Raw genomic sequence first — 10,644 nt, forward strand, 5'->3', positions numbered from 1 at the left:
ACAGTGTAGGCCTAAAGCCACGGAAAGTCGCTCCGGCAGTGTAGTCTAAAAACATATATAGCTTCTCCGTGTGTCCAGAATATCAATTGTCATCCATTACATCACAGTAAAAAAAAAGGGGGGCTTTCTGGGTGGAGGAAAAACTGAATGAACAAACTGCAGCCCTTTCATAAAGCCTCTCTGTAAGTGGACATTCCTCAACACAACATAAATCACACCTTGTCTGCATCAACCACACAAACTAAAAAAAAAAAAAATAACACACTACACCACCATCTTCAACTTTACATTGTCTGCTTGGACACAGGTTGCCGTGCAATGGAGCTCATCTGGATTCTGAGGCAGACACGCAGTCCCCACACGCTCTGCCACACCATGCGAAGTGACACATGTTTTAAACGTGTCCAATCAGAACCATGTGCTGGTAAATCAAATGGACACATAACAAAGGCACATCCAAGTATGCAGCAACCATTGACAAATACTCCTTCCATGCAGATGTTCCCCCCCCAAAAAAAGAGGAAAAGCCAGCTCTACTGTAAACGTCCTAAAGGTTGTCTCCCCCCCCTCCTCCAGTACCTATGCCTTGAACCTGATGCCCCGTGCCAGCACTCCTCTAATGGCACACACGCACTGCACGGATCGCTTCCACAACGCCGCTCATCTGGAGAGAGAAACTGAGTTGTACTCGCCCTGGCTCCTGTGAAGCTGTGTGGAAAGACTCTTTCCCTTGTCTTCGCTCACAGTCTCTTTCTGTCTGCCTGTGCTGTCAGTGGAGATCTCAGCTCTGTAATCCAGTCCAGCCCACAGCAGCTCCAGCAGCGGCGGCGGCGGCAGCGGACTGACACTGCCTCCTGCTTCCCAAGCTTCACTCCCCACCACAACACACGCAACAAAAGCAAAGCAAGCCTGTTTCCTCTTTCTCTCTCTCTCTCTTTTTTTTTTTTTTTTTTGTGCTCCAAGACACGTCATGCAAAACCAAGAAATGCAAACCCTTGCGAGTGGGGAGAGGACCGTCCGGACAAGTTGCAGGCCTTCGGTCACTATTCAGAAAACAGATCAAGCTCAAGCAGGTCTGGAGCTGACGAAATAAAAATCCCGCAAAGGTAAAAAAACACACACACACACAGCAGAGGGTTTTTCTCCTCCTGCTCCTCCTCTGCCCAGATCCGAGCTTCAGGATCCCGGAGAACAGGGGGTGGGAGGGGAGGAGGAGGTTGGTGTGTGTGTGTGTGTGGGTGGGGGACCGGGGCGCAGGGATACGAGCGATGCCGCAGTGCCGCTTTACGCGCTGCACGCTTCCTCCTCGGCGCAAATAGTGCTGCGTCTCGGTATTCGGAGACAGTTCATTCAGACTCTATATAACCGCCAACACATGTGAATGGCAACCATACAAAAACAGCGTTATACACATATTCTCCTCCGGATAAACCTCCCCGCTCCTATTCTCTTTGTGATGTGTTTATGGCTGAAAACACTCTGAATACAAGTACATGAAGTGATCAGTATATAAAAAGGGCTAATGTGATCATGAAAGTACTCGGAGGTAGTTGGAGGTCACAACGTGAGAATACATTCAGCTTCACCACTGACACTACCAGTGAATTGATCAAGTTAATGCTAATAACCAAGCTTTACCTCCTGCTCTCATTCTACTATGGCAGAAAAAAACTCTGAATACAAGTATATGAAGTGACAGCAATACATAATTGTGTATAAAAGTACTTGGAGGCAGTTGGTGGTCATTCAGCTTTACTGCAAAAAGTTAACCTTTACATTTAATGCAAATAACCAAGCTTAACCTCCTGCTCTCTCATATAAATTTTTTGGCAAAACTCTAAATACAAATATATGAAGTGATGGTTGTGTGTATAAAAACACGTGCAGGTAGTTGGTGGTCTCACATAGCCTCCCTCATGCTCACAGTGAATATGAAGGGATAAAGTTAATTCTAATAACGAAGATTTACCTCCTGCTCTCATATTCATTTTAACTGAGGAAGATGAGCCTCGCTGCCTCAGGTCATCACGATAGCCTGATATTATCTAAAATCATTTATTAGCTTATATGACTGCTGCACAGGTTATATATATATTGTGTGTATATATAGGAGCTAAATCAGGTGTCACTAAATCACTGACTAATGACAGCAGCGATAAGCTAGTGTCCTCAGGGACACCCGGGGCCAAATAAGTCATCTCTCCATTCAACAAACACAGACGCCTTAGCTTTACAGTGACTGATTAATAAAACACTAAATTAAACAGTGTTACTCACAGCGTATATATATCTATACTACATTAGAAGACAGAGCTTTATTTACCCTGAACGGCTGCGTGTCTGCACAGAGTCATTCACTCTCAGTCCCTGATGTCAGAGGATCACCTGTGGAGCCACAGTCCCACCTGTCACTCTTACACTGCACCTTTTATTAAGGAACTGTAGAGAAATCATAAGAAAACAAGATGTTCCTGCAGCTTACAGAGATTTATTTAACAGTGTTTAACATAGGAGCTGCTCAGTGACTGCTGGGAGAACACCCATCATCTCTCTGTCCTCAATTTATTTTACTACATGTCACTAACTTAGTTTTTTCTCCCTACCATAGTCTCTCTCTCCCTCTCTCTCTCTCTCTCTCTCTCTCTCTCTCTCTCTCACCCATTATCATAAAGTTATTATGCTAGTATAGATTGTGTGCTGCTATCATTAATAACATCATTACATCTCTAAATATAATTTTGTATCATTTTCATTATAGCAATCAGTGTGACAGAGCTTAAATGTGACAGTGGTCCTGGTCTCTCTCTTCCCCATCTTTTTTCTCCGCTCACCCCAACCGGTCGAAACAGATGTCTGCCCAGATTCAGTCTGGTTCTGCCCAGAGGTTTGTTCCTGCTAATGAGGGAGTTTTTCATTCCACAGTCACCAAAGTGCTTGATCATTGTGGGAACTGTTGGGTTCAATATGTAAAGTGCCTTGAGATAATGTATGTTGTGATTTGGCGCTATTCAAATAAAATAGAATTAAATTAATTAAACCATAAAGTAATAGTTCTGCTGCCAGTGGTCGGATGTACTGAAGTACACTTGAATGTATCTTTACTTAACTTTGAAATTTATTCAGGTACCTTTCACTTTTACTCCACGTCATATCATAAATATCTGTATTTCTAGTTATAATCAATAAATTCTTTTTAAATAATGAATTTGAGGTAACATTAGACCCGCCTCCTGCAGCAGCATGATGTCACAAAATATACAGTAGACACAGTTAATGATGTAGTCGACTGTATTAGGAAACATGCTACACTTGGCAAGTACTTTTACTTTTTATTCTTTCACTATATTTAAAAGCAAGTTCCTACTTTTACTCAAGTAGAAAGGTTAATGTGGTACTCCACCACTGTCTGCTGCACGCTTTATCGTATTGATATCGCACTGCCCTTGAGAGGAGACACATTTACGTAAGAGTGCAGTTATCAAAAATCCATAACATGCATCATGTGCCAGGAAAACATTCACACCTTGCTGTGGAGCTAAAGGGAAATCAGTCCGACAGCAGAGTGAGAATCAAAACAAGCTTGAGTAAATAGTGACTGCAGAGAGCGTGTTGAGTGTGTGTTCATGAAAAGGACTTTGAGTACTAACTTTGATTGAGTGACTCACTTTCTTTGATGAGCCGTTACAACATTAATTACTTAATCAAAAGAAAATTACCAACACTTTTCATGTTTGATTAATCGGGTTTTAGGCTGTGTGTGTTTGAGGGTGTCCGCTCTGGCTTCTGGACATTGCTGTTGCTATTGTACTGCACAATCCGGACAATCCACCACTATAATTCAAGTATTTTTAAGCCATATCTTTAACTTATTTGTTAGATTTTTTTTGTCCTCCTCCTTGGCTGTGTGTCTTTTTATATGTAAGTACACTGACAATGTAAAACCCCTTGTCAGTGTACACATACTTGGCAAATAAAGCCAATTCAGATTCTTCTGATTCCGATTGTGTCCTGATATTTTATAAAGAACACAATTTATGAAAAATAAATGAGACTAATTGATATAAGATAACAATACTTGCAGTCTAAAAACAGCATGTCACAGTGTATACATTGTGAGCGAGTGGATGCCTTGAAGCAGATATCACTCCGTCTTGCACCAACATGTATTGATTTCTATGTTCATGGGATGAGCATTAATAGCAGTGTGACACACAACAGTGTTAAATCGAATGGTGGTCGTGGTTTTAATAACGATCATATAATAAGTAGATAAGGGATAAGAGCACTTAATAAAGCTAAGGGGCACAGTGTTACTGTATAGCCGTAACCTCACAACACGGATCACACCTAAAGAGAAAGTGAAAAATTATGGAGTCACACCTCTCATGAACAGGACTCAGTGATTGTTCCAGGGTGGCAACCAGCTGGTCCGCTGAGAACAGGGGACCATGGGCGGACTGTGTATTTTTAGACTGGTTTAATGATGCAGAGGCTGAGTGGTGCGGCTCTGAGCTAAAGTGCCTCAATTCCCAGTGCCCAGTGGACCAGGGACCCCAGCGGCCTTTAAGAATAATGCCAGGGGACACACACGCACTTGACCCTGTCTCGTCTTCCAGGAGGAGTGTCCTTGTGACAAAGTGGCATGGTGGGGGAGAGACGACAGCGAGGCAGCTAATTCTGCTCTCCCGGCCTCCGCTCATTACGCCAGGGAAGACAAATGTGCTGCGCTCCCCTCCCCTCTGCCTTGCCATAATCAGCTTTAATTACACCTTCGCCCTAACTTTCTCTGCCTCCACACCTTCAGTCATTGTCACACAGCCCTCTGCATCTGGGGATTTCTGGGAAAAGGGGAACAAACGGTATTTGTCGGCGCCAGGAGAAATATATGATTTCAAACATGTTTTTGGCTGCATTAAGCAGGTCATTATGTCCATAAGTGGACAGAGTAACAGGGCCATTGGTCATGGTTTCCAGCTCCCAAAGCTCTGAACAAAACAAACTGGTCGGTCCCTTCCAAATGTAACCTTTCCAAACAGCTACAGTCACTGGAAAGAAATACAACGTGCGTGTCCTGTTACAATACTTATTTGTCTTTAATCGCCTCTTCAGCGTTTCACTCAGGCAGCAGATGGTGGTAATTAGAGAATCCGATTCACAAAATAGAAATGTAGACATGCCCATATTATCTCACACCTGCCTCTTACTTTCTTTTACATTTATCTCATTTGTGTTCATCTTCATCGTTATTATCTCCGCTTGTCAGGGAGGACACTCGAGTGGAATGTAATGATACTATGAGCGTAATGCAAGCTGAATTGCTGCGTACTCAAAGCAACAAAGAGAATCCCAATACAAGAATGAGCTCGTTTTCCTCCCCCCACAAGTCTGACTGCAAGCCCTTTAATAGCCCTTATTACTTGCACTGTGAGCGCAGAACAATACTCCTTACTTGGATATTCCCCTCTGTATCTGTACAGAGTTAGATACGGTGCTATCTAGCCGTCCCACTTTGTTTTCTCCTCTTATATTCTCTCGGCAAATTTGTTGACGCTATTCATCAAAGGATATACTGGGTTCTCCAGTGGCTCCAGCAAACACGTGTGGGAGGTTTCATATTCATCATTAAGGACTTGTATGTTAATACGTGACAAGTGCGTGGCATAGCTACCGCTGAATTGAGGCACATGACCCTGTGTTCAGAAGCTGACCTAAATTATGAACGGTGCCAACGTATGGCCGCTGTCAATATTAAGAAGGAAGCGGCAAAGACAGCAACAACAGAATAATGTGGGGATAGATTTCAGGAGAATGATGAAACTGCCCGTAAAGCAGAAATGAGAATTAGAGTGATTGATTATACAGGATCAATATGGCTGAGGCTTGAACCTGTAATAATGACAGCATGGACTGAAAAAAACCCTCTCTGGCCTTAATATATGGGGCCTGTCAAAATTGTCTTGCTCATGGTTGTTCAGGCGGCACACACGATCAATCACTGTTTTTGTGCACTAGATAAGATCAACTCTCGCCATCAGAGAAACGAGGGAAGGACATTGACCTCAACACATTTACAGATCATATTTGATGTTTATGTTTAATTAAGTTTGGTTCGCTTTGAAGAGATCTTTGTGTAAGTTAGAGTAAGCTCTTGTTTAATTTGGATTCCTGTGTGCATGAGTATATGTAGATGGTTGTGTGTTTGTGGGTGTCGTGGTGTAGTTAATAGTTTTTTTCTAAGCTCTGATCACATTAATCAACCCATGAAACCTCAGATGCATCTTCGGACCCACTAGAGGGGGGTCTGGCCCCATGTTGTTAAACTAATTAACTGAATCCCTTACTGCATATAAAGTCTTTTAAATGAACTACAACCAGCTAGTTTTCTGCAGAACCAGTCATTTTCCTGTAAGTACGTTTGGTTGCATTAATACCTCTAGAAAAAGCACAGGAGTAAATAATCAAATCAGTTATTATTTAGCTGCCTGGGCATGAGGGTCCTGGTTTTGTTCATGCTGGCTCAGTGTCACAGCTTACTGGGACACTTTCAAATTAGTCACACATCGGAAATATCTGCTGAATATCTGCTGTAAAAAAAAGGTCTGTTGGAGTAGTAAACAAACACACATCTCCCAGTCAGCTCTCACGAGGTCTCCTGAGTTTCGGAATGAACAAGATGTTTAATGTACTCGGTTCAACAGCTGAATTGTCTGAATTGTTCAGTTTTAAACACAAGCCAGGGTTTGATGTCAGCCGTTCTGAAGGTCTCTCTATTATCTCCCCCTCATTTGAAATGCCAGGGATGACCTTTCCCTGCATGTTTCAGCCCTGAGTGCAGATCATTTGCTGATGTATTTTTACTTCAGTAGATGACTTGAAGCACTTCAGCTGTTTTTTTTGTGTTGAGTTTTTTTTTTCTTTTTGTCCCTTCGGCTCAGACAAGTACTGCAATTTTACATATCTGTCATCTAAACCAGAATCACTTCCAAATAGAACATCACGGAAAAGATACAAACAGAAGATGGGAAACAGAAACACACACGAGGCTGACTTGCTGCTATGTTTACCTGTGCACGGTGGAACCGAAATAAAATGCTGCTGATAGGTTCCTTGAATGACAGCAAGGAAAAGTGTATCTTAAACTATCAATTTGTCAGATATGTTCACACCGCAAACAAATCTCGTTTTCATTTGAAGAGAAAAGCTCAATTCCAGAATCCTTTTTCCTTTAAAGTGTCTCAAAAATGTACCAAGTATCTACTGATTCATCAACTAATTCCAGAAATCTCAGTTGACCTGTTGTGTGAAACCACATTTGCTGTTATATCCAGGGACTGCAGGCGTCACCATCCTGACCAAGACTGAAATCGCAGAGGAAGCCACTGTAACTAATTCATGAGACGACGACACGTTCAACATCAAGTTCAGACACTAGAGCTAAAAGAGAATGATTCCAGCCTGCTTATACGACCAAGGCCTGACAGACACATGTGGTTTCAACTTGGACATAATAAAGTCATGGAGGCTCTTCAGGGGGACTCTGAGGTCAGGGGCAGTGTTGTAGGGTTTCTGCTATTACAAAGTCAAATTCATGAATAATGAAGGCTTCAACTTAAAGCTGGAGTCTGGTGCATAACTTATTCCTCGGACATGGCTCATGTCTAAAATATGAACTACACGCTCATTTATTTCAATTTACATCATCAATAGCAGGAAGGTGATAACTCCCTTGTTCCTTCATTTCCACCTAATATTCGATTTGTGTTGGGCTCTCACTGATATTTCATTAAAGTACTCCTGGGCTTTTAAGCTTCTTCCCCAATCCCACTTTGCAGATTGCATGAGAGAGCCTCATATTGTATGTCCTGTCCTTTTGTCAACCTTGGAGTCGCCTCCCCCCCTCCTCTGCAGTCAGAGGCGGATTTGGGAAATTAGACAAATTGTGTTGTTTTCTCATTTTTTAACAAAAATGGGAGCAGTGTATTTCATGGTGAAGGAGCAAGAGTGGCTGGGCTGCAGTGGAGAAGGGAATGAGGTGTGTGTGTGTGTGTGTGTGTGTGTGTGTGTGTGTGTGTGTGTGTGTGGGAGGAGGGGGAGATATTTTCCAATTACTCTGCCCCCTCTCCCTCCCATCTTTCCGGGGCGGGAGGCAAAGTCGAGCTGCTTTATTAGTATTAGGGGCTTGTCCCCCCTCACCAAGGCAGCCTCCTCCTCTAGCTCCCCTGCAGCAGCCGTGCAATGCACACAGGTTCATCCTAATAGAATTTGTAAGCCTCCAAATGAAGTGGATTGTAAAAGACAAAATGACATGAGAGACTTTTTTTTTTATTATTTTGAGGTGGGGGTTCCCGTGGGGAGCAATTGATGAGCAAAGGTGGTGAAGTGACAGCGAAGGAAGGAGTGGGAGGGAGGCGGATATACCATGTCTCCATTTGGTTCTCATCTCTCTCCCACTGCAATGAGTTGCTTGCTTGCATTATTGGAGATGAGTCGTTTTACAGTCATTAATTTACAGGCCCACCTACTGAGGAAGTCCATTATGAAGGGAGCCGGCGTCATCACAATGAAACCTCAGGGGCGACTGTGCTTTTACAACATGTGTTTGATGAGGTGGCAATAAACACACAATGTTGTATAAATATGGAAACTGTTAGCAGTAATAAAATAAATAAACATATAAATACTAATATAAAAGTGGTGTATGCAACAACTGGTTCCATGAATAATGTGGAGTAGCAGTGAAACGCTGAAGATAAAACTTGTAATGCTTGTGTTTTATATTTTCCATTATGGAGAAGCATTCTTCCTGAGGATTTGGAAATGGACAGATTATGAGGATCTGAAGGATGATCTGTTTTCAGTATACTCTCCTTCAGAGGATTTTATTTGGTGCCAGAATAATAAAGTATGTCGTCAGAGAGGACACCAAGTGTCAAAAAGAAGAAACAAGAACGAAAAGAAATCACAGAAACACAGAAAAACAATCATAAAAACAAATTAATACACACATTTTCATATTGTTAACTCAACAGAAAAAATATGAAACAGTGATAAAACAGCGTGCTATTGGGGACAGTGCAATCTGATCAGCATCCATCAGCACATGTTCACTGAATCTTTTATATTGTATCTTGTACAACATATTTGCTAAGAACAATCTTTCATTCCCTTTATAAAAAGTACCAAAGTTGAGGGTATGTATGCATTTCCCAAGACACATATTTCAGACCTGAGAGATGATGCTTACATAACATACATAACTTTAGATAGAGAATATCGAGTGAATTCATTTTCTGCACAATGTAAATTGTAGTAGATAAACTCAACCAATTACCTTCATCTCAACAAATTCAACCAGAAAACAGAAACTGATTTGAATAAATAAATCTTAATATGTGTGTCACAGGGGAAGTCGGGGCAGATGCCACATAACAATGTCCTGCCTCTCTCTTAAGAAGGAAAATAAACAGCCTAAGTGGATTACAAATTGGGTTAATCTCTGGAGTAAATTTACAGAAGTCCGTCAACCTGAGCCAAAAGGTAAATGTTAAATGGTTAACATTGTTAGAATGGTGAAGTTGGAAACTTTAATTGAGTGTATGTAATAACTGCGAAGGTACGTGAGACAACAAGAGATGGAACCACTGCAGTACAGTATAAGTGTACACGGTTCAATGAGCTTATATTAACACACGGCCATGTTGTGTCAGGTCACAGGAGGATAACTTGAGCCACTTATCCTTTGATGTTCGCAGGGGATGCTGGAGCTAGTCCCACCTGACATTGGGCGAGAGGTGGGGTACACCCTGGACAGGTCACCAGCGCATCACAGGGCCGACATACAGACTACGGTTATTATAGAGTAACCTAGCAGAGAAAACCCAGACACAGGGAGAACATGCAAACCTTCTTGCTTTAAGGCGACAGTGCTAACCATCCCCCTGCAGCCCTAGAGCGCATTAAAGTGGACACAGTATTCCTTCTTTGTCTCTCTCTCTCTCTCCATCGTGGCATTCTGACAATTTGACAACAAAATGACATCACTCCTTGCCTCTAATGACTCATCAAAATGAATGAAAAAAAAAATCAATTTAACAACCGAGCACTGTAACTACAGCTTCCACAATTAAAAGCGGATTACAGAGGGTGTCTGGTTTGTTCTTCGGTTCCACTGAAACTTTTATTACACACCATCCATCTCCCCTCAGATTCCCATGGGGCTGTGCAGATTGCACATACTGTCGGTGAACAACAAGAAGCTCCATGTATCCTGGCTCAGCCTGTCTCAGCCTGATCTCGCCCATATGCCAGCTGCTGAAAATATCTCCGTCTCCACAGAGCCAGTTTGCTGTGTTGCAGTTTAGATGAGCTGCTCTCAAGGCACATGTTCTTTTTTTTATTGAGATAAATGACAACTCTGTGATGTATTTACAACTTCAGCTCCCTCCTGATGCTGCAGGATGCCAGCGGCTGTCAGCCAGGAGACACGGTTTAATTTGTGGTTGTCTGCAGGGCAAATTAATTTGAATTAAGTTTTTTTAATGTCATTAAAATGTCTGACGTGACGTGTTTTCAACTCAAATTACATTTGGGTTGCGTAGGATGGAGGTCACATGAGAGTGAAAAGGTTCCATCCACCATTTCAAG

The 10,644-nt window shown here is 42.2% G+C and overlaps 1 protein-coding gene across 8 annotated transcripts in view; it reads right to left on the bottom strand.

Annotated features, from left to right (window-relative positions):
* auts2a (activator of transcription and developmental regulator AUTS2 a) overlaps window positions 1-1,165 on the bottom strand; it is a 294,009-nt gene extending 292,844 nt beyond the window's left edge. For 5 of the 8 annotated variants that reach the window (XM_047343418.1, XM_047343423.1, XM_047343421.1 and 2 more), the window contains exon 1: window positions 994-1,164. The gene's annotated coding sequence lies outside the window, so the exon portion shown is untranslated. Of the gene's footprint in view, window positions 1-579; window positions 914-993 lie in introns of those variants that run through there. The other 3 variants (XM_047343420.1, XM_047343419.1, XM_035178491.2) reach the window with 2 other exon arrangements.
* Between the last annotated feature and the right edge of the window lie 9,479 nt (window positions 1,166-10,644).

Source organism: Hippoglossus stenolepis, chromosome 15 (assembly GCF_022539355.2).
Source record: "Hippoglossus stenolepis isolate QCI-W04-F060 chromosome 15, HSTE1.2, whole genome shotgun sequence".
In the NCBI taxonomy this organism is placed as follows: domain Eukaryota; kingdom Metazoa; phylum Chordata; class Actinopteri; order Pleuronectiformes; family Pleuronectidae; genus Hippoglossus; species Hippoglossus stenolepis.